The 21,612-nt window shown below is 38.8% G+C and overlaps 1 long non-coding RNA gene across 1 annotated transcript in view; it reads right to left on the bottom strand.

Moving 5' to 3' along the window:
- The window catches only part of LOC117195578 (uncharacterized), a 76,005-nt gene that overhangs the window by 28,977 nt on the left and 25,416 nt on the right, over positions 1 to 21,612 (bottom strand). Inside the window, exons 6-7 of the long non-coding RNA XR_007471100.1 lie at positions 13,005 to 13,151; positions 11,284 to 11,403 (exon numbers count right to left, since the gene is read on the bottom strand). This is a non-coding gene — a long non-coding RNA (uncharacterized LOC117195578). The remainder of the gene's footprint in view (positions 1 to 11,283; positions 11,404 to 13,004; positions 13,152 to 21,612) is intronic.

Here is a 21,612-nt window from a genome sequence, read left to right as displayed (position 1 = left end):
TCTAAGTCTGTGTTTTTAGTTGTTAAAAGGATGGAATTGTTGTACATTCCTGGTTAACTGAACTTTTTATTATTATACAATAATTTTTTAATACCTAGAATGTATTGTTTTTAATTCTATTCTTCAGTATATAATAATCTTTAATTGTATGTAAAATAATATACTTTATTATTATTACATATTAATATATATAATCTTTTAGTTAGAATTCATCTTAACATATTTTTTCCCAATTGATGATTTTCAGCTATTCTGTGACCTTATAGTTTTTCCTTATCTCTTGTAAGCAGCATATGCTATATTTTGGATATTTATCTGGTCTAACAATCTTTTTTTAAAACTGGAACTCTTAGCTTATTTATATTTATTGTAGCTAACAATATACTTAAATGTATTTTCAAACATCTAATTATGGACCATTTAATTATTCTACATTAAAAAATTTTTTTCTCTCCTTTTTTGCTGCCTTTTGTATCATTTGACAATTTTTTATCATTACTTTATCCCCCTTCATAATTTAGAGTAATATACACTATTTTGATTCTAGAAATTGTAACAGGCCTGTATCATCAAAGTTTAAATTTATTCAATATCTTTACTTCCTTCCCCCAAATAAAAGGGACTCAACCTTTCAATCCCAACCTCCAGCTCTTGACTTAATTCTGTTGTTTTAATGTATTGTCATTTTATTATTCTGAACCACTTAAGACACTGTAATTGTCATTTCACATAGTCAATGAAATGACTATATCTATATAGATATATATAGTTTTATATATATATATACTTTATAGTCAATACTTAAGTTTATCCACTTATATTTTTGTTTTCATCATTCATCCTCAGATCTTACACCTGGAATCACTTTCCCTCTACTTGAAGTGTATCTGTTAGTATTTCCTTAGTAAGCTTCCTTTGGTGATAAATTCTTAGTATTTGTTTATCTAGAAGTGTTTTTACATTGGATTTACTCTTGAAAGATATTTCTGTAAGCATGCAATTGTAAGATAATATTGTCTCTCTGAATATATCTTCAAGATATCAATTTACTTTCTTGTGACTTAATTGTTATTGTTGAGAAGTCAGTTCTCAGTTGAAATATTATTTCTTTGAAGGTAACTTGGCATTTTTTCCAGTTACTTTTAAGATCTTCTTGTCTGTAGTGTTCTGCAGTTTCTCTATAATGCACTTTAGTATGGATTTTGTTTATTTGCTGGTTTTGCCTACTTTCCATTTCTTTGGATTCCTATATAGGAGATTGGATCTCTCATCCATTCTAGAAAATTATCTGCCATTGTCTTTAAAGTGTTGCCTCTAGTACATGTCCAGTGAGTTACACTGTGGTAACATATGGACCCAAACATGCAGTGGCTCAACACAATAGATCTCTGTTATTTCTTAACAGTCATGAGCAGATGCATAATTAGGCAGGGTTAATCTCCTCTACATGGTCATTCAGGGACCCAGCTGACAGAAGCACTGCTTCTTAAACATATGGCTTTCCAAAGGCATCTCCACCGAAGTCAGCCAGAAGGAGAAAAGAACCAGGAGGAACACACATGAAAGGTGTTTTATGAACCAATCTAGAACAGGCACACATAATTTTTGTGTTCATTGACTGGAATGCAAGTGAGGCTAAGAAATACAGTCTATGTGTCCTGGAAATAGAGAGTTTGGATCCTTTTGAGTGGCTAGTAGATTCTGACATACTCTAGATGATGCTAGATCACTTCACTCTATCCTCCACTTCTCTTAATTTCTCTTTCATTTCTTCCATGACTTTGCATCTTTCTTTGTGCTGCATTCTGGTTGCTAGAGATATAGTAATTGGAATATATCTCTATTTCATTAATTTTGTTAATTCAGCTGAATCTACTCTGCTGTTAAACTCAACCATTGAGATTTTAATTTCAATTGTTCTATTTTTAATTTCTAGAAACTTTATTTGGTACCTTTTCAGATCTGCAAGGTCACTTTTTATAGTTTCTGCACCCAAAACATATTTTTAATCTTGTTCTATTTATTTTGACTTACTAGTGATAGTTGTTTTAAATAATTCTCATATATGAAGCGTTTAGGGAAGGGTCTGATAATTCTCTCTTTTGTTTCTGCTGGCTTTCACTCATGGTGTCTTATTTCTTTGTGTAATGTATAATGTGGATTAAAGGTAAATTCCCCCAGAGAGACCTGTGTTTGTTACTGCCAGGAATCTGAGAGCCGTTAGGCAATCTGAAATTGATTTAAGCTAACATCTCATCTTCAGAGGGTTTTTCTGGGGGGGAGGAGGGTTGGAGTCACCTAAGTTTTGAGCATTCAGAATTCTAATATTTGGGGGGCTGGCTTGAAGTTTTACTATTTCTCAAGGGATTATTTTCCTCTTCCACTCAGAGCTAAAATTAAAAATAACAGCTTTATTTGCAGTCTCCTGGAGTAAAAAGAGAGTTGAGGTATGTTTATTTCTAGTTCACTCTACACTGTGGGTACATACCTTTGGTATCCCAGCTTAATCCTCATGGTTGACCTACTGGACTCTCCACAATTGTGGGGACAACACTGGGAAGTCTTCCGTCCCCTGTACACTATGTCTGTGAAAAAATGAAGCTCAAGTTCACCCTGTTTGGAGAATGTACTTAGGGCAAAAGCTAGCTTCCTGCTCTGCTGACCTGAGTTCTTGTTTTCGTCTAGTTTTTAGACTTAATTTTGTTCCTGCTCACTGACACATGTGAAAAAATACAAGATTTTTAAAATAGCCCATCAGACATTTTTGGTTGTTTTCAGTGAGTGGGTCAGTTAGAATATTTCATTTCTCCTGCTGGAAAAGGAAGTTCACTTCTACTGGTCTGGTGCTGTCAACTCATTTCCTCATACAATTTCCTCTCACAAGCTTCCTGACTTCCCTTTCCTGAGTATTCCTGTAGCATTCAGAACATACTCTTATTGTAATAGGGAAGAACAAATCTGACTCCATATTAGATCTGTTGGTTTTACTTCAACCTTTGTATTCTATTGTTTTTGCTTTGAGTTAAGAATGTTGCCTATAGCCTGAAATATACAGGATAGCCCATTCTCAAGGCTCTGACCTGTAAGGGTATAACATTTTCCCACTCATATAGAGATAAAAAGTGGCAGAACAGAGAATAACATTTGTCTTGTTGGAGGTTCATAGGAACGTAGTGACCTGACCTATGTGGGCAGCCAAAAGAACAAAGGATTCCAACACCAAGGAGTTTGCATCAACCAACCACACCTCCTCCCTTTTTTAGTATAAAAGAAGCCTGAATTCTGACTTGGGTAAGATGGCTCTCTAGGACATTAGTCTGCCACCCTCTCAGACATCTGGCTTTCCAAATAAAGTTGTTAGTCCTTTCCCAAACACCTCGTCTCCCAATTTAATGGTCTGTCATGCAGTAAGCAGAATGAATTTGGATTTGGTAACATTATCTTACTATTTACTATATGGCATTGTAATTTCTAGTTTGTCCATATTCTTGGTAAACTGCAAGTTTTGAGAAAGTAGGAATCATGACTGTTTTGTTATCTTTTATATCTCTAGTAAGAATCAGAGTGTTTCAGGTATACAGGAAGCACTGAATAAGTATTCATTGAATAAAGGAATGCATATGTGAATTAACCTCTGTCTCCCACTTTCCCTATCTGCTTTGAGTGGCTCCTGGACATTTTCTGGGATCTTTTTGTTATGATTTACTGTTAGTTTTAGGATAGTTTGGCCTTTAGGTAATATGTTGGCATACCAGTAGATTCAGTGAACTTGGTAAATATTGTATGTGCTTTTGAAATCAAAAACATCTCCTGAAATGCATTATAATTATTGGTTAAATAATTTTCAGATGGTTTTTAAAATATTGTATGACTATTGAGGTACTTCATTAACTAACACTTAAATGATATGGTAAATACTTAGAGGAGTCTAGAGAAAAGCAAAGAATGCTTTAACTGCCCTAAATATCAGTTTTATTGTGCAATGGAGACTCCAGGAACCATATCCTGAAGTTGAGGTGGTAGTTACCCTTCCCCACTGTCAAGTCTGTTCAGAAACATGCACTCATCATCCTCAGCTGCTGCTGATTAGGCTTGTTGTCACTTCCTGTCTCTTCTGTGACTCGTTCCTGTTCATCTTCACCTCTAAGCCTCCAGCTTCCTTCCTAGTCCTCTGCGTACAAGAGGTTGTTAGTAAAGTTCCACCCAGTCATTTCATTCATCCTGTGGTGAATGCCGTTTTCAGAATTAAAGACCAGAATGTCCTGATTAAACACTTAATTAGACATAATAAAAAATATTGCCAGTTTTAAATAATTGATTCACTCATTAGTTTAATATGCTAATGACAGAGCCTTGAGAAAAGGAAATGGAATAAAATTTACCCTCTAAGAAAGTGGGATGAAATTAGATTTTTCAGAGTAAATTACCAGCTCCTGATAGATGAGAGCAGTCTAACTAGTTTTTCATTCACTGCATGGACCTCTAATAGCTAAACTTTTTGCAAATGACAGCATTCAGGACTGGCCTTTAGTTATTTACTGTTATAAACTTCCATATGCTGTGAGATACAATGGAAAGAACCCTGCACTGGTTAACTGGTTTAACTGGTTTGTGTTCCAATCACATTTGTCACTTCCCTAATGTGTCTTGGAAAAGCCTCCCAATCTCTTTGAGCCTTCACTTACCCTGATGTTAAGATGAAGACTGAGATTGTGTCCTAGACAACTTTTTGTCTCTAACATCTTTCTTGGTACCTACCGAGAACTAGGCACTCAGTATATATTTATCGAATTAATTAGAGAAGGAGAGTAGATCAGGTAATATCTTAAGTACCTTTCAATTCCAAAATTCCATGATTCTCTCTAATATTTACCTTTTCTTGATTTTTGTCCCAAATTTCTAGGCAAAATGACTTTTGAGGCCTGCGCAAACCGATGATTAGAGGGAAAGATAGAAAATTCTGATTCAGCACCAAGAGTGAGCTGAACTTGTAAAAAATCATTTATTAATTATTTCTACTGACATCCATGATCTGGAATATTATATCAGAAAATTTTAGGAGGACTCACTTACATCACAGATCTTATTCTTTGCCATCATCCTCATGAGAGGTGTAAGAAAATGAGGAACAACAAAATGGCAAGATGGAGAAGATTATGTTAGATGTCTGTTGACCTGGTGCACAAAATATTGTTCCACAAATAAAGCAAGATGCAGAGACTAGTCCATAATATAATCGTATTTTAATAAGAATAAGAAATAATTATAAACATACATACATATTCTATGTGTGTTGCAGGGAGATATCTATTTGTATGAGCTTAGGAAAAATGTATAGTTGACTACCCAACAAATTGTTAATTTCTGTTTCTAGGGGTGGAGGGGGTTGGTGAGTGTCTAGATGGGAGAGAATGGGAGGAAGGTATGGAAGGGAGGAGATTTGCATTTTTCTTTGCCCACTTCTGTTCTGTTTGGATTGTTTTATAAGCAATTATAATTTTCACTTCCTTCTTCAAACTAAGAAATGAGTAAAACATGGTGGTTCCCCAATTTAACTTGTGATAGCATTCCAAATAATTCATAATTCAATCAAAGTGCCTAGATTGGCCTCCATGACTCTTATGTTCTGCCTCTCACTACCTCTGAGACCTCATCTCCTGTGAGTCTTCTCCTCATTTACTCCCTTCCAGCCACTCTGATTCTCCTTAACATTCCTCAAACATGCTAAGCTTGCTCCTACCAAGGGCCTTTGTACTGGCTGCCATCTCTTCCTCTAGATGTCCACATGGCTCTCTCCTCATGTCGCTCAGATTTCTGCTAAAATGTCATCTTTTTGGCCACTATATATTTTGTCCCTCTTCCCTGGCACTCTTTCGCCTGCTTTATTCTACTTTCTTTTTTTTTCCATGAAATTTATTGCTATCTGAGAGGCTATATAGTATTTACTTGTCTAGTTGCTTACTGATCTGATCTCCTTATATTGGAATGTTTCCCAGTGCCTACAACAGTGCCTAACATACATGTGACATTCAATTAATACATACAAAGGTGAATAAGTCAAGTGTGGTCCATTCTCATGGAGCAATCTAGTGCCATCTGGGACACGCATTCTGGTCTATACAGTTGATATGGGTTTTTACAAAGAGGGAACAGAAATAGGAAGAGTTTAAACCCGGGTTTCCTTCTGCTCCTAGCCCCCGACATCTAGTGACATCACTCAGGTTACTCTGCTAATCTTGACCTATTACCTCTACCCTTTACTTGGTTGTCCAGGTTCACTAGACAGGATCAGACTCAGCAAAATCATGTCTTTCAGTTTGTCTAATCACCTAACATTTGTTTATTTGATGTCTCCAACTAGATTGTCTCAATCTTGTTTTAATATACCCAATATGGAGCATAGACCCATTTAAGAGGCAAAGTGAGCAGTATATTCTCACCCCTGGATTCTTCACTGAAATATTCTATCTCCAGCTTTTCTATGTCAGTAGGTAAGCATGTTCCATTTATGCTAAGATGCTCTTAGAAACAAATGAAATAAAGCACAATTCATTTGGCTTAACCAATCAAGATTTGTTGGCCCTCAGAACAAATACAGTCTCAAGGAACGGCAGTTTCATGGTTGATAGATCCAGCTTCTCAGTCATGTCTCCAAAGACCCAATTTCTTTTCATCTTTCTGCTCAGCAATCCTCAACCTGAGTTCTATCCTAATACTTACTCTCCTAGTTGTAGCACGATAATTGTCTGACAAAGTCAGGGATACAATCATCCTTGCTCAAGTCCAGTAGGAGAGATTCCTTCTGCCACAGGATTGCAACAGTGCTAAGATACACACTGATTGGACCAATGTGGGGCATATGTCTCCCCGAGAATGAACGGCCATAACCAAGGGAATGGAATGTACTGATTGGGTTTAGCCAATCCAAGACCACCCCTAGATCAGGGAGTGAGGTCAGCTTCCTCTAAAGTCTATTGGAGGAGAGGAGAAGAGAATCCAACAGTGAAAATTACGATACTCTTAGAACAAATGTCCACTACAAATATCACTATAGGGAGGGATGTGAGGGCAAAGGGAAAAGGCTCATCTCAACTTTCTATGGGCCCCAGAAAGTCCACAACTACAGTTTTTCCATTTGGATTCCCAATGTCCTAAGTCTCTCTAGAGCATATTTATTGGTTGGAAGTTACATGGAATCCAGGAGAATTAAGTCTGAGTCTAAATGATGGGCCTGGTCAGTGCACAGGGGATGTTCTCAGTTAGGGACTTGCCTCTACAAAAAGGCCAAAGGATTTCCTGATAGAGATGGCAATGCCAGAAAAGTTAAGTTGTGTTTTTTTTTTTCCCTCCTTATCCAAGTTTAGAAACTGAGGATGGGAAGGAAAGGGGGAATCCATTAGAACAATAAAAACTAAATTTTATATCTGTTAGCAATTCTTTCCCCATTTAAGCGTTAATAATCTTCTACCAAAAAAGCATCAGTGTCTATATCACATTCTTGTAGGGATAGTCCAACCTGTCACTGAGGAAGTACTAAGAAAGCTCCAAGAATCAAAGAAAATGTTCAGTGTAAGTCGATGGCATTAATTTTTTTTCTTATTGTGGAGAATTTTAAGCACATAAAAGTACAATGAACTGCTATGTAGCCATTATCCAGCCTCAACAATAATCTACACATGGCCAATCCTGGTTTCAGCCACCCCTCCCCCCATATTATTTTGAAGCTAACTGTATACCATGTAATTTCACCTGTAAATATTTCAGTATGTAACTCCTGTATCTCTAAAAGATGATCAAATCTTTAAGAAACCACTATACCATTATCACAGCCTTTAAAATTAGCAATATTTTGTAAATAATTATCAAATATCTAGTCAGTGATCACATCTACAGTTCGCATGAACGTCATAATTTTTAAATTTGTATGTTTGAATTAGGAGGCAAATGAAGTCCACATATTATAATTCATTTATAAGCATTTAAAGTATCTATGGGTTCCATCTCACTTCTCTTTTGTCTTTCTGGTAATGTGTTTGTTAGGCAATCAGGTAATAATGCCCTGAAGATTTTTCCACAGTCTGGATGAAGCTGAATGCAATCCCATGGTATAGGTTAACACTTTTCTCTCTTCTCTCCTGTAAATTGGTAGCTGGAGCTAGAATCTTCATCAGACTCGGGTGTGGATGGCATTTTGAACCATCAGTCAAGGAAATGTATTCATATATCTTCTCGTAGATATATTCAAAAGTGCCTGAGAGATTCCAAGCTACAGCGAGGTGTCATTTTGTTTACAGCAAATAAATAACCCAAATGGAGGGAGTTCGCATGGCAGGTTCTTATTCTGAAACTCACACAGCTAACGTTTCCAAGTTGGAGGAAAATACACTGCACGAGTGTGGGTCTGCAAGTCTGTACTGTACTCTCATTTGTAATGATGCAAACACGTTGCTGTATATTTCATTGACCAACCTACTGAAGCAATGGTGTGCCGAAAGCCAGTATAGAACACAGAATATGAAAGCTTGCTTAGAAATTATTTAGTCTGTTCCTTCTGTTTTTTCAAAGCTCAGAGAAGTTAATGATGTGCAGTTAAAAGACATGGCAAGTGGAGACCCCAGAGCACCTGATTTCCAATCAATGGCTTTTTTCACCATCTCTCTGCTAAAAGGCTAAGGATAGTTCAATTCACCTGCCTCAAATCTATGTAACCTTAAGTCTTCCCATCATTGTCCGAGAGCTGGACCCTAAAGAGAGATTTCTTTGGAACTAGGGAGTAGAAGATCTCCCACCCACCTACTTTCATTATCAGCTGGGATTCTAGTATTTCACCGCTCACCCTTCTTACCTGGGGATGGAACAAAGGTGAATCCTTGCTTTCCCCTGAGGCTCCAGTATCATCGACAGTGTCATCCTCTCACTCCTTCGCAAGTCTAAGCAGCTCGCTCTGCTTCTCATTCGTTTCTCTCCCTTTTTTTCTCAAGACCCTGCTCAGATTCTGGTTATTCCATCCATAAGTGACGGTAACCTCTTTTCCTGTTCACTTCCTCTTGCCTTTAATACAATCCTTTACATGTACTGAATGGAGGGCATATCTCAGTTATTCAAAATCTTCTAAGGACAATTGTCATCTGTCTAGTCCAAATGCAAAATCTTTTTTTCAGATTAATTTTTTTATTGAAGTACAATTGATTTACAATGTTTCAGGGGTACAGCAAAGTGATTCAGTTATATATATATATATATATATATATATATATATATATTCTTTTTCAGATTCTTTTCCATTATAGGTTATTACAAGATATTGAATATAGTTCCCTGTGCTGTACAGTAGGTTTTTGTTGATTATCTATTCTATATGTAGTAGTGTGTGTCTGTTAATCCCAAATCCCTAATTTATCCCTCCACTCCCTTTCCCCTTTGGTAACCGTAAGTTTGTTTTCTATGTCTGTGAGTCTATTTCTGTTTTGTAAATAAGTTCCCTTGTATTATTTTTTTAGATTCCACATGTAAGTGATACCATATGATATTTGTCTTTCTCTGTCTGTCTTATTTCACTTAGTATAATTTCTAGGTCCATCCATGTCGCCAAATGCAAACTCTTGACCCTGATTTTCACTAATATCACTTCCTCTTTGTGCTGCTGGTTTAACTCTCTGATTTCACATTTACATCCTCCTCATAGCATCTTCTCCAACCCTCTCAACAGAGTTTGTGAAACTTACATGTCAAGTGCATAGAACATGTTAAAACCCAGGCCAAGTCCCTTTTCTTCTGAGAAATCACCTCCACTTAATACAAATTCCAAATTTCTTGACCTCTTTGCACCCTTCCTTCCTTGACACTCACATTCCCTGTCATGAGTGCCTATGGCACAGTCTCCACAAACTTACCTGGCTAACTTAATACCACTTATAGGGATAGTTGGCCATGAACAAATTCTCCAACTTCCCTATAAAGTTGCGATCATTGATAACTATTTGTTGACTATTTATTAAGTGCTACATTTAATAAGGCACTCATATAAATAATATGGTGTCTACACCAGTGTACAAAAAACACAGTCTCTGCCATCAAACCCTTATATTCTAGCCGAACCAACAAAATAGGCACACTTGAAAAGATGGCTAACAACCAAAAACGACAATTACAAATGAAAAATTATTAATAGCCAGACAGTGGCTACTATGAGGAATTCAGCAGAGAGGCCCTAGAAAGAGGAAGAGAAATTCGACCTTGGGTTTGGAGTTCTAGGTAGTTTTTAATGTGCAGAGAGGGGATCAGAATTAGCTGGGACATGAACATGGAGGGCAGGCAGATACGGACCACTATTCATCTTTAGTGTACTTGTAAAAGGAAACATGACTGCCGACTATAAACATGATGAAGATGATGTTAGCCATGGTGCTGATGATATGAGGAAGGTGAGGATATTGGCAGTACTGACAAAAGACAGCAATGATTCTAGAATCAGTGAACCATGCTTTACAAAAGAAGCCGTTCTCTTTTTTCCAGTTTGGCCTTGATTTGTGTCAGTTGGTGTGAAATTGTCTCTCGTTTCACTCTACCATTCCAATACTAATTTTGATAGCAAGGCTGTGGTTGACTATTTCTTGCTTTATATCAATGGCTTAATGAATTTATTTTTTCCAGTGGAACAGCAGCAAAACTTGTGGGTTGATGCTGATTTACCTGGCTAGGGTCTTATTAATATACTTTGATTGGGGACAGATGGAGTGCTCAGGCAAAGTACAAAGAGTTTTCTGTGCTTTGAGAGTTTTCTGCAGAGTTTGTTTTCCTTTAGTACCTGTTGCCCAATTTCACTCCTAGAAGCTTGGCTTCTGGACAGAGGATAATACAAGCCTAACCTTACCTCCAACTGAAGAAGCCGCGTGCATGTATCCAACATTGAGATTATCTTGACAATGCACTGCTACATCTAAACTCACAAGAGCACATGCACACACACACACACACACACACACACACACACACACACACATACACACTCCACTTTATCCTGCCATTTCACTCTTAAGTTTGGGAAAATTGAAGGCGCAAAGGCAAGCATGATCTCAGTTCCACTCGGTAGAGGCTTGAGCTAAAATGACGCCTGGAAAGCAAATGCGGTGACCTTTAAAGGAATCGAGAAGAAGCTATTTCCAGCACATTACTAAATGCTATATTTTAAAGGTTCTAACCTTATTTGCTACAAGTGTATAATATCGGGAAACCCTCGTGAAGGAAGGGTCTGCATTCATCACAAAGGCACAAGTCACTTACGGAAGGGATGAGGAAAGTTATTACTTCCCAACTTGCAGACACTGTTTAGCTCAGCTCCTTCTGTGGTTTGCTGCATTAAATAAGGTTCAGAGATCACTTGGAGAATTACAGCTTCTTGACCTAAAAAAATATAAAGTTTTCTGCAAATAACAATAGTCATATCATCATACAGAACAATTTATGACACACACACACACTCCACCTTTTACAGTTCACACCAGCTGGCAAGACTGACCCTTCATGTGTCTGTGGTATTAATTTCATTTACTCTTCTAGCTGATTAATAGTAGTCATTGATCTATGAGACTCAGTATCAAAATAAAGAATGGGTAAGCAGAAGAAATTACTCATTGAAAAAAAAAACAACAACCTAAAACACAGTCTTTGAAACCAAAGTTGGTCTCCACTGTACAGGTCTGGAGGACTATTTGCAAAAAATAAAAATATGTAACACTGATTATCTTGACATTTAATGGAGTCCTCAGGTTTAGATGTCTTAGAATAGATAGGTAGATGGATAGACATAGAAAGATAGATAGCTGGATAGATAGCTGGATAGACAGATAGACGATCAATCAATCTTGATAATGCCGACAATATTGCCTTACATTTGTAAACCGCTTTACAAAACACTGGTGTTTGGCACTCTTTTTTATTCTTAACCTTATTATATTTTATAGATTGGAAGTAAAGATTTCCAGCAAGCCAGCTTCAGTAGCTCTTTTTCCCACCCTGATTGCATAACTCACATCTGTGAAGGAGTGTGTTGCCAATTATCTCATGGATATAGGATTTATAAGTCAGCCAAGTCAATAAAACATTGTGTGAGGGCCTATGTGGTCAGAAGTGTCTCCAGTTGACCTTCATGCTAAGTGGAGCTGTCAAAACATTAGTAAATAACCCTGATTACCTAACAATGCGCTGGCCTCCACGTGACGGTCTAACTGATTTTTGATTTTTTAATAGCAGACTGGAGAATCCCTTTCAACCTAGTTAGCATAAAACCATTTGTTGCCGTTTTTTGGTTTTCCATACTTAGAGTTGAAAGATTGAGGCCACCAGGAGAAAACAACTATATGGGGCCTAGGGCATGGGTTTTCAGGCTAGGGGGAGTGCTCTGAAGCAAGATTCTCTCATGGTCAGAGAGTAACTGTGTGAGGGTTTTGAAAGTTCTCATTTAGCCAAAGCCCCAGGCAAAAGAAACCGACAAGGGTATCGGTCTCCAAAGCAGCAGTAAGCAAAGTCAGAGAAGTAAAAGAAACCAAATAGTTAAAAGTGGCGAGTAGGGGCTTCCCTGGTGGCGCAGTGGTTGAGAATCTGCCTGCTACTGCAGAGGACACGGGTTCGAGCCCTGGTCTGGGAAGATCCCACATGCCGCGGAGCAGCTAGGCCTGTGAGCCACAGCTACTGAGCCTGTGCGTCTGGAGCCTGTGCTCCGCAACAAGAGAGGCCGCGATGGTGAGAGGCCCGCGCACCGCGATGAAGAGTGGCCCCCACTTGCCACAACTAGAGAAAGCCCTTGCACAGAAACAAAGACCCAACACAGCAAAAATAAATTAATTAATTAATAAACTCCTACCCCCAACATGTTCTTTAAAAAAAAAAAAAAGTGGCGAGCAAACTACATTCAGAAATCAGTTCAGTTTCACAAATAAGGGTAGGAAAAGTGGAGAAACCCTAAGACGTTAAATCAAGAAGTCACTTAAACCTAAAGATCTTACCAGTAGTTCCCCCTGTGACTTGGGCCATTATGGCTACAAAATGTCCTTGACTGAGTTACAGGAAATCTAATGTCTACTGGCGGTGGCTGACTTCTAATGGCACAATGAGTATCCTAAAGCAGTTTAGGCTACTGTTGTTGAAGCACTCTAGAATGAAACAAAATGCACATTGATTTTCAGTACGGAGATCCCAAGATTACCGTTAAGTCGAAAAATGTTTCTGCGAGATAATTCCTGTAGCCTGAGACACAATAAAATAAACACGGGGAAATTCAGGTCTGTGAGTCCCTCATGCTAGCGCATGCTGAATTATCTTGGGTGGTTCATTTTTATTTTATGCTGCCGTGCCCTTTAATCTGCCTCCATCTCTAGGTGAAACTCCATGCATAAGGTGGTTGGATTTAATCCAAACTCAATCAACATAATCAAAAGTAAGTACTGAAGAACACACATGACAAGTGTCAGGACTCCCTTCATATTCTCGTTGGCAAGATTGGTTGTGGGTTTGCCAAGGGAGACTGGAATGGGGTGTTTTCGGTTGAACTTGAGGGTGATAAGACTTCAGTGGAAGGATGTGTTCATTTATCTACTTAACAAATATGCTGGATATTCTCACGCGGGGATACCCGGCATATACACAATTTCTAGGTTGCAGATGGCTGTCATGCCTATACCCCGCCGTTGTTTTGTTCTATCTTCCTCTATAATGACAATGGCTGACTGTTACTGACTGCTTCTAATACACCAGGCACTGTTCTACTGATACACACTCCGTGTGGGATCACTCATTTAATCTTCCCAATAATCTTCAGCAGTGCATGCTGTGATTATTCTTAATTTTCCTAGTAAGGAAACTGAAGTACAGAGAGGCTAAAGGATTTGCCAAGTTCACACAGCCAGTGAGTGGGAGAATTGGGATTTGAGCAGTTTATCGATTCCAGGGTATTTGCTACCTCATAGACTTTTGTGAGGATTCAAACATTCCTGACACACAGTAGCAAATAACTGTCAGCTATTATTTTTTATTATTTAGGCTCATCCTATTGCTGTTAACCTACTTTTTTTTTTCACCACAGGAGAAAGACAACTTTTATTCTTTCAAGAAAATGTACCAACAGGTTGAAGGAAGAAGCATGCTGGCCACATCCCCTGTCCTAAGCAGGGGTCTGAGATGATGCCAGGCCTGACCAGGGCTTGGGAGAAGCTAACGGGGCTCCCTGTGGTACTGGGGGGAGGGCTGGACCAGCTCAGAGGTGAGACTTTGTTCTGTTAGCAGTGTGATTCTCAAATTCACAGCCTAGACTCGGTCCCCCAGCCCCCTGTAAACATGAGAATAGGCTCGTGACTGCCAGCTTCTCCCTGGGTCTCCATCCTGATGGTCCATTTGGAGATTTTGGACTTGCTAGCCTCCATAATCATCTGATCCAGTTACTTAAAATAAATATTTGTATAATTTTTTAATATACACACATGCACATCCTATTGGTTCTGTTTTTCTGGCGAACCCTGACTAATACACCCATGAACTGAAATGTCAAAAACCAGACTGGGCATTTTTACCAGCCTACACAAATTACATCACTTCTCCCCATCCTTACTGGAACTTTGAGAGTTAGAAAATCCCCAAATTTCTCCCTGAGGTGTAGACTTTCGAAGTATTATTAGTTTGCTGCTCCTTTTCAGTTTGCCTACAAAGAAGAACTTCAGGCTACACAATAAACAGAAATGCCAGCAGTGCGACCGGATTGTCCAAGGTTGTGGCTTGTTCTAGAACACACCGGGACACAGCTGACCACAGCGCTCCCATTGGCTGAAACCAAGATGTGATTGATTAAATATCCTGCCAGAGATTTTATGCCTAATTATTTAAGTTCCCTAAGGCTAATCTTTAAGAAAACAGTGGAAGAAGAATACCAATAACTCACAAAAGATAACTTTCACACCATCAAAAGCAAGTGTCCCATTTCACCCAGTTCCACCTGTCAGTCCCCCCCACACCTCCGCAAGGATGTCCTTTTCATATGTTAAAGACTTCTTATAGGGTGGAATGATGTGTTAAGTTATAAACAGCTGGTGGGCGGTTTAATATAGTTACATGTGATTGGATCTTCCCCTTTCATTTTCTCACCCTTGTCGCTTTAAAAATAAAAAAGCTACACCCTCCAGAAAGCACAAGATATATAAAACCAATATGTTTGCCTTTCAGTTAAAGACCTCAGGCTCTCAGCTGGAGTGCAACACCCCAGCATCAATGAGAAGATTTTTCTAAGAACTGTGAAATGCAGGACCAGGACCGGGAGTGCTTCTGTAGGAGAATCCCGCTAATGAGCTTTAATGTCCCTGAGAGCTCAGGTCACTCTGAGCTGAAGCATCATCTACATGTTTTCACCTTGGAGGTGTCTTTTTTCCTGAAATTCTAATCTACTAAGACATACTTAAGATTTAACAATCAAAATGTTTACATGGATTCAAATTTTTTTTTTTTAAGTTCTGGCTAACGGAACTATGAAAATGACACGCAGGTATAGTCCAAACTTCTCTGTCTCTTTTTCTAACAGACCTTCTTTTTTTAGAGCAGTTTTAGGTTCACAACAAAATTGGGCAGAAGGGACAGAGATTTCCCATGTACTCCCTGCCCCCATACATGCATATCCTTCCCCATTATCGATGTCATCCCCCAGAGCAGTACCTTTGTTACAATCGATGAACCTATACTGACACATCATTATCACTCAAAGCCCATACTTTACATTATGGTCCACTCTTGGTGCTGGACATTCTATGGATTTGGACCAACGTATGATGTATCCACCATTATAGTATCATGCAGAGTAGTTTCACTGTCCTAAAAAATCTGTGTTCTGCCTATTCATCCCTCCCTCCCTTCTAACCCCTGGCAACCACTCATCTTTTTACTGTATCCATGGTTTGATTTTTTTCTAGAATGTCACATAGTTAGAAGCACATAGAAAGAAGTCAGCCTGGCTTCTTTCACTTAGTAGTATGCATTTAAGTTTCCTCCAAGACTTTTCATAGCTTGATGGCTCAATTCTTTTTAGCTCTGAATAAATATTACATTGTCTGAATGTATCACAGTTTATCTATTCATCTACTGAAGCATAACTTGGTTGCCCAAACTTGCCAAGTTCTCTTTCGAAATAGCTCTGAAGAAATAAAGGGATTAGTAACTCACTTCACGGAAAAAGAAAATATTAATTTTTTAAAAGATGTATTTATGGATCAAAGGCCACAAATTTGCTGTGTGGTAGGCAAACTGGCTGGGAGTAGACTTGAGTGAGGAAAACCAATGAGTTATAAACATACTAGTCTTTGATATGATTTACTCTGGCTTAATCACACAATGTTAAATATTGCATAAAATTAGGAATTTTGAGCATATGTTTAAACATCTCTGAAATCTATAGCATTATTTAGAAATTTCAAATTTTACCCAGTTAGCAACTTACTTTATTCAAGACTTCAAGTTATTTCTGTTGACTACCTCATTACCTTAAGAGAAAACAATATTGACTTTCATCCTCAGAAGAAAAATGAAGCAAAGTAACTATAAAAAAATAGATTCCTGGCATGGTGTATTCTCAGGTATATGTTCTACTTACATTGTGCCTTCCTTACAACACATATAGTAACACTGTTAGAAGTTTAACTGTCTGCCTAGTTAGTTGTTTGCATCACATAATTCAACTTAATTTGTTTTTTTTTAATCAAACCAGTCCATTGTTTCTGAACTGTTCATACATCTCCATGAGGGCATCCATAGTTTCCTGGTTTAGTTCTTGAATCGTGGTCCTCAGTAAATTTGCTGAATGAATGTCCATTTGTTTGTTTGTTTTAAATGAATAGGAACTATATCTGGTTCACAGTGTGGCTATACCTGCCACCATATTATAACCAATACAACAAATCTGCGAATCAACCCTTGCAGACAATTCTCAGTCAGGGCCAGAGCTATGCTGGGCATGCTCCAGAGGGTACCGTTTTTATAGATGACGATGATGGGAATTGCGGCCCCTGGAGTTAGTGGGGCAGCCCCGGTTTGTTTTACTGATTATCATCAGCATCCCTTGAGAATTTCTGTATGGTCGATGTTCACTTCTAATCAAGAATCAAGATGAACAGTACTTTCAATGTGTCTTGAGAATTTTACATGCCATCTAATTAACTAATTGAAGGTGCCTTGGAGTATTACAAGGCTGAGAGCCCTTGTTATTAGCTTCTCTTAAATGGGGATAAAAATCCTGCTCAGGCTGCCTCACTGGGGTGGGGTGAATTTTTGACATCTGTTTGCTCATCTATAAACTAAGCAGGTCTAAAACCGGAGAGCTGTATGGATTCTTGTAGTTCTGACATTCTGTAAATTTAAAATACACAGAATCCTGAGAATTCAGGCTCATTCTGTGATCATTGCCTTTGGCCTCAAAGTCTCGAATCACATTGTAAATAAAATCTTTGTGTTTTTTATTCAACAAATATTTAGAGAACACCTGTGATGCTAGTAGTCACTGAGAAGGAACTAGATATGCCCAATCACCTCCACCAGTAATAACTAACAACCATTATTGAACAGTAATGCCAGCATGCATTAAGTATTTACTATGCCCCAGCCACTCTTCTAAGATTTATATATCTTATTAATCCTCTTAACAATCCTATAAGGTAGGTATAAATAAGAAAACTGAGGCACAGAGAGGGTATGACCACCACGAGTAAGTGAAAGAGCTAGGATTCAAATACAGGCAGTGTGACTCCAAAGCCCTCGCTCTTAATCACTGCACTATCGTAAAAGAATTACAAAGAAATTACAAAAGAAAACAAAGAATGTGAAGAGTTACTTATAGTCTGCATTTCTTACATTGATTTAACTTCTAAACTGAAAGAAATTATCCACATAATCTAAAGTAGATTCGGTGGGAAGAATCGGGATGAGAAACAACAATGACAACCACCAAAGCCCCCATCTCTTAATATACTCATTTGTGCTAATATTATTATGTTGGTTTAGAAGGAACACACTGGGAACAGACTCAGGAATTTAACTCTGGGTCGATGTGAATTACTTCCGGTTCGGGGCTCACTCCAAATAACCTGAATGAAGGCCCAAGTCCCACTTCCGTGTGTAAGTGGGAAAAGTCCAGTGATGACTCCAACCTTCACAGGTCTTTTTCTCCTCGCTCCAATGGAGCCGACTCTGCACTCTAGAGGTTGGCACTGGAGAGATGCTGTAGCATCGAGTGAAGATGTGGAGCTTTGGAGCCCCAGCTGGCTGTGAACTCAAAAAGAACTGAGTGGGAATCCTGGCTCTCCTGGAAGAGCAGTTCTGCCAAGTTCCTCAGTCACGCCAACTTCAGGTTCTCTATTTGAGTAATGGGAGAAAGACAGCACCTACCTAATAGGATTGTTGTGAGAATTAAATGAGATGATACATTTCTAGGTAATGCTATTCTGTAATAACCTAAATGGAAAAAGAATTTGAAACAGAAAAGATATATGTATAACTGAATCACTTTGCTGTACACCTGAAACTAACACAACATTGTTAATCAACTATGCTCCAATATAAAATTAAAATTTTAAAAAAAGTATACACTATATGACCCCCGTCCCCCCCAAATAAAGATAACATTAAGCCTTGGCACAGACTCAGCACTCAAAAACTGTTTGCTCTTACTATTATTAACACTACTCTGTACTAGTCAACCATATCTCTCAACAGGACCATATGCCTCAAAGGTGGGTTTCTAAGACTTTTGCTTTTTTGTATCTACCTTGGTGCCTAGCACTTACGATGTGCAATAAATACACATAGACAGATAAACTGGCAAGGAGGGCAAAAAAGGAGAGCTCAGTTCTCTGCCCATAAAGTTCCCAAAACAAAGACAGCAAGTGAGTGGATTTGCCGTTTGGTGTTTTGATCATTCTCTTCAGATTTGTATGATCAGATTTCTTCTCTTTTGTAAATCACAGGAATAACTTCAGGAAGCCTCAGACATCCTCATATAAGGTTAAATATTTAAAACAGAGCTGCATGAGCCTTGAAAAGATCCAGACAAACATATGTTGAGAAGCTTTGGCAAAGCCCGGCGCAGCACAACGAGCAAAGGGAGGCCTAGCACCCCTGCACCCATCGTCAGGGGCCGTCCATCTTGAGCACAGCTTGCAGGCCTCATCTCAAGAATGAGGTCACCCAGAGCCCAGATGGGCAGGCGGGTTGCAGAATAAGATATGTCTGGGTGCAGATGTGAAAGGAATTGGGACTAACAACCATAATGGAAACAGGAAATGAGACTTAGGTCAGCCGAACTGCACAGTTGTTGAAAAAGCAAAACTTAGCCATGTGGTATAATTTTCATGCTCCATGAGGTTTACCACCAATCAGCCAACTTTACCAATAGATTAAGCTGTCACTATGAAAAAAAAAAACCCTCAAAGGTGTCCGTCAGACCCCTTCCCCCCCAGTCTTCCTCAGTTCCTTCCTGTACTCCAAATCAACATTCACTAGAGCTGAAGGGTCATCCCATTCAAATGCTTCAACCCACTACTTTTTCCCTACTATTTAGAGCCATTACAATGAATCTGGCAAGGCCTTTGAAGACTGGAGGGGCTCAATGATATATGAAACAAGAAAGAAAAAAATAAGGATTTATTATAATAAAAGAGCCAGCCTCTTCCCTTATGGTACACATAGGCATGTATGTTCATAATAGGGATATACTCACAAACTCACCCATACACATGCACAGACACACACAGTGCTTCTGCCCTTTGTATAGGGAGTTATTTTGAGAAAATTGTTGCTGGGTCTCTGGGCTAGGAGAGCAGCAAATCATTAATCTCTCAAGATGGTTAGGTTACGCTTGCTGCCGTGATGTTACTGACCTAACCCTCCCAGAGTACATCCAAGGCTGTCTGCCGACCTGAAAACTTTAAACATCTCTGCCACTCTGCCCTTGACCTCACATGGACCCTGATGTCTTTTTGGCTGATGATAAAATTCATGCACAGCCAAGACATGTGGTTTCACAGAAATACCAGCACCAAGTTCTGCTATTTCTTTTAAAACTATCTATAACATTACCGTTTCTAAAAATCTACAATTCTACTCTTTAATATATACCAGTATGTTTAAGACTTGGGAAGCATCCTACACAAAATGTTTCTTAGTTCTTCAGACTCATTTCATTTTCTGAAAGGCCTAAAGTCTATGTGCTATATCACCTAATCGTAAAACATCTTATACAATTCTCTCGTTGTTTCACTTTTATTAAAAGCTCTGCTTTTCCAAAGGAAGTGGGCCCAGAAAGAGGAAAAACTACAGGGAAAATGCTTAGGAAGGAAGTTATTTTTTTGATTTGCTATTTTAAAACAAGAGTAGGAAGGGAGACAGAGCCTGCTGAGTTCATTAGCTGGTAATACATTAACGTATCTCAAAATTAAATAAAATGTCCCAGATTTCATCTTTGTCAAAGAGAAAGATGCTGAGACTAGAAAGGAGAGTATGGACAAACTTAAGTGAGAGAAAATAGAGCCGAAGTCAAGAGTCAAATATAAGACTAGGAAGCTGGAGGGAATGAATTTAAATCCTGTAGCTCAGAAGAAATTATGCACTCGAGACAAAATTACTGAATCCTTTAGGAAACCCAAATGCATAGAGGAGATCTTAGGAAAAACGAGGACTAAAGAGTTTGTCTGGCTACAAACTCAATACAACCTATTCATTCAATAATTCATTCATTAAAAAATGTGAGTCGGGAACCTACTAGTGACAGGGACTACCTAATGTGTGTCTGAAATTATCTGGGGCAGCGAAAAACAAGGCAAAGTTTCCACTTCGATGGAGCTGACATTCTAGTGGTAGAGTCAGAAATTAAACAAATAGGGCTTCCCTGGTGGCGCAGTGGTTGAGGGTCCGCCTGCCGACGCAGGGGACACGGGTTCGTGCCGTGGTCAGGGAAGATCCCACATGCCGCGGAGCGGCTGCGCCCGTGAGCCATGGCCACTGAGCCTGCGCCTCCGGAGCCTGTGCTCCGCAACGGGAGAGGCCACAACAGTGAGAGGCCCGCGTACCGCAAAAAAAAAAAAAGAAACTTAAACAAATAAACATATAATGGCAGTTGGTGATAAGGGCCAAGAAGAAAAATAAAGCAGAGTAAGAAAACAGAATGTGAGTGTGGGGAGAAATAAGTGTTCTATTTTAGGCAGAGTAGTCAAGTATGAACTTTCTGAGTAGGTAGCATTTGAGCAGCAATGAGTTAAGGGAACAAATGAAGAAAGGATCTAGGGAGATGAATATTCCAGGCATAGGAGGCAACATGTACAGGAGTCTTGAGTAAGGATAAAGCTTTGTGTGTTCAAGAAACAGAAAGAGTAACCCAGTGGCTGGAGCAGAGGAAAGCAGAGCGTGCAGTAGGATAGGTAAGAAAATCACAGAGGGTCTTGGGGCCACAGTGAAGAAGACTAGATTTTGTCTGTGTGAATTGGAGGATCCTGAAGAGTTTTGAGTAGAGAAGAATCATGATGTGATTTACAGTTTAAGAAGATTGCTCTGTCTGCTTTGTGGAGCATATATTAAGTAAGATCCCAGAGAGGA

This window comes from Orcinus orca, chromosome 13, assembly GCF_937001465.1.
Source record: "Orcinus orca chromosome 13, mOrcOrc1.1, whole genome shotgun sequence".
In the NCBI taxonomy this organism is placed as follows: Eukaryota; Metazoa; Chordata; class Mammalia; order Artiodactyla; family Delphinidae; genus Orcinus; species Orcinus orca.
Note: the sequence above shows the minus strand (reverse complement) of the source record. Positions and strands in the feature narration are given on the sequence as shown.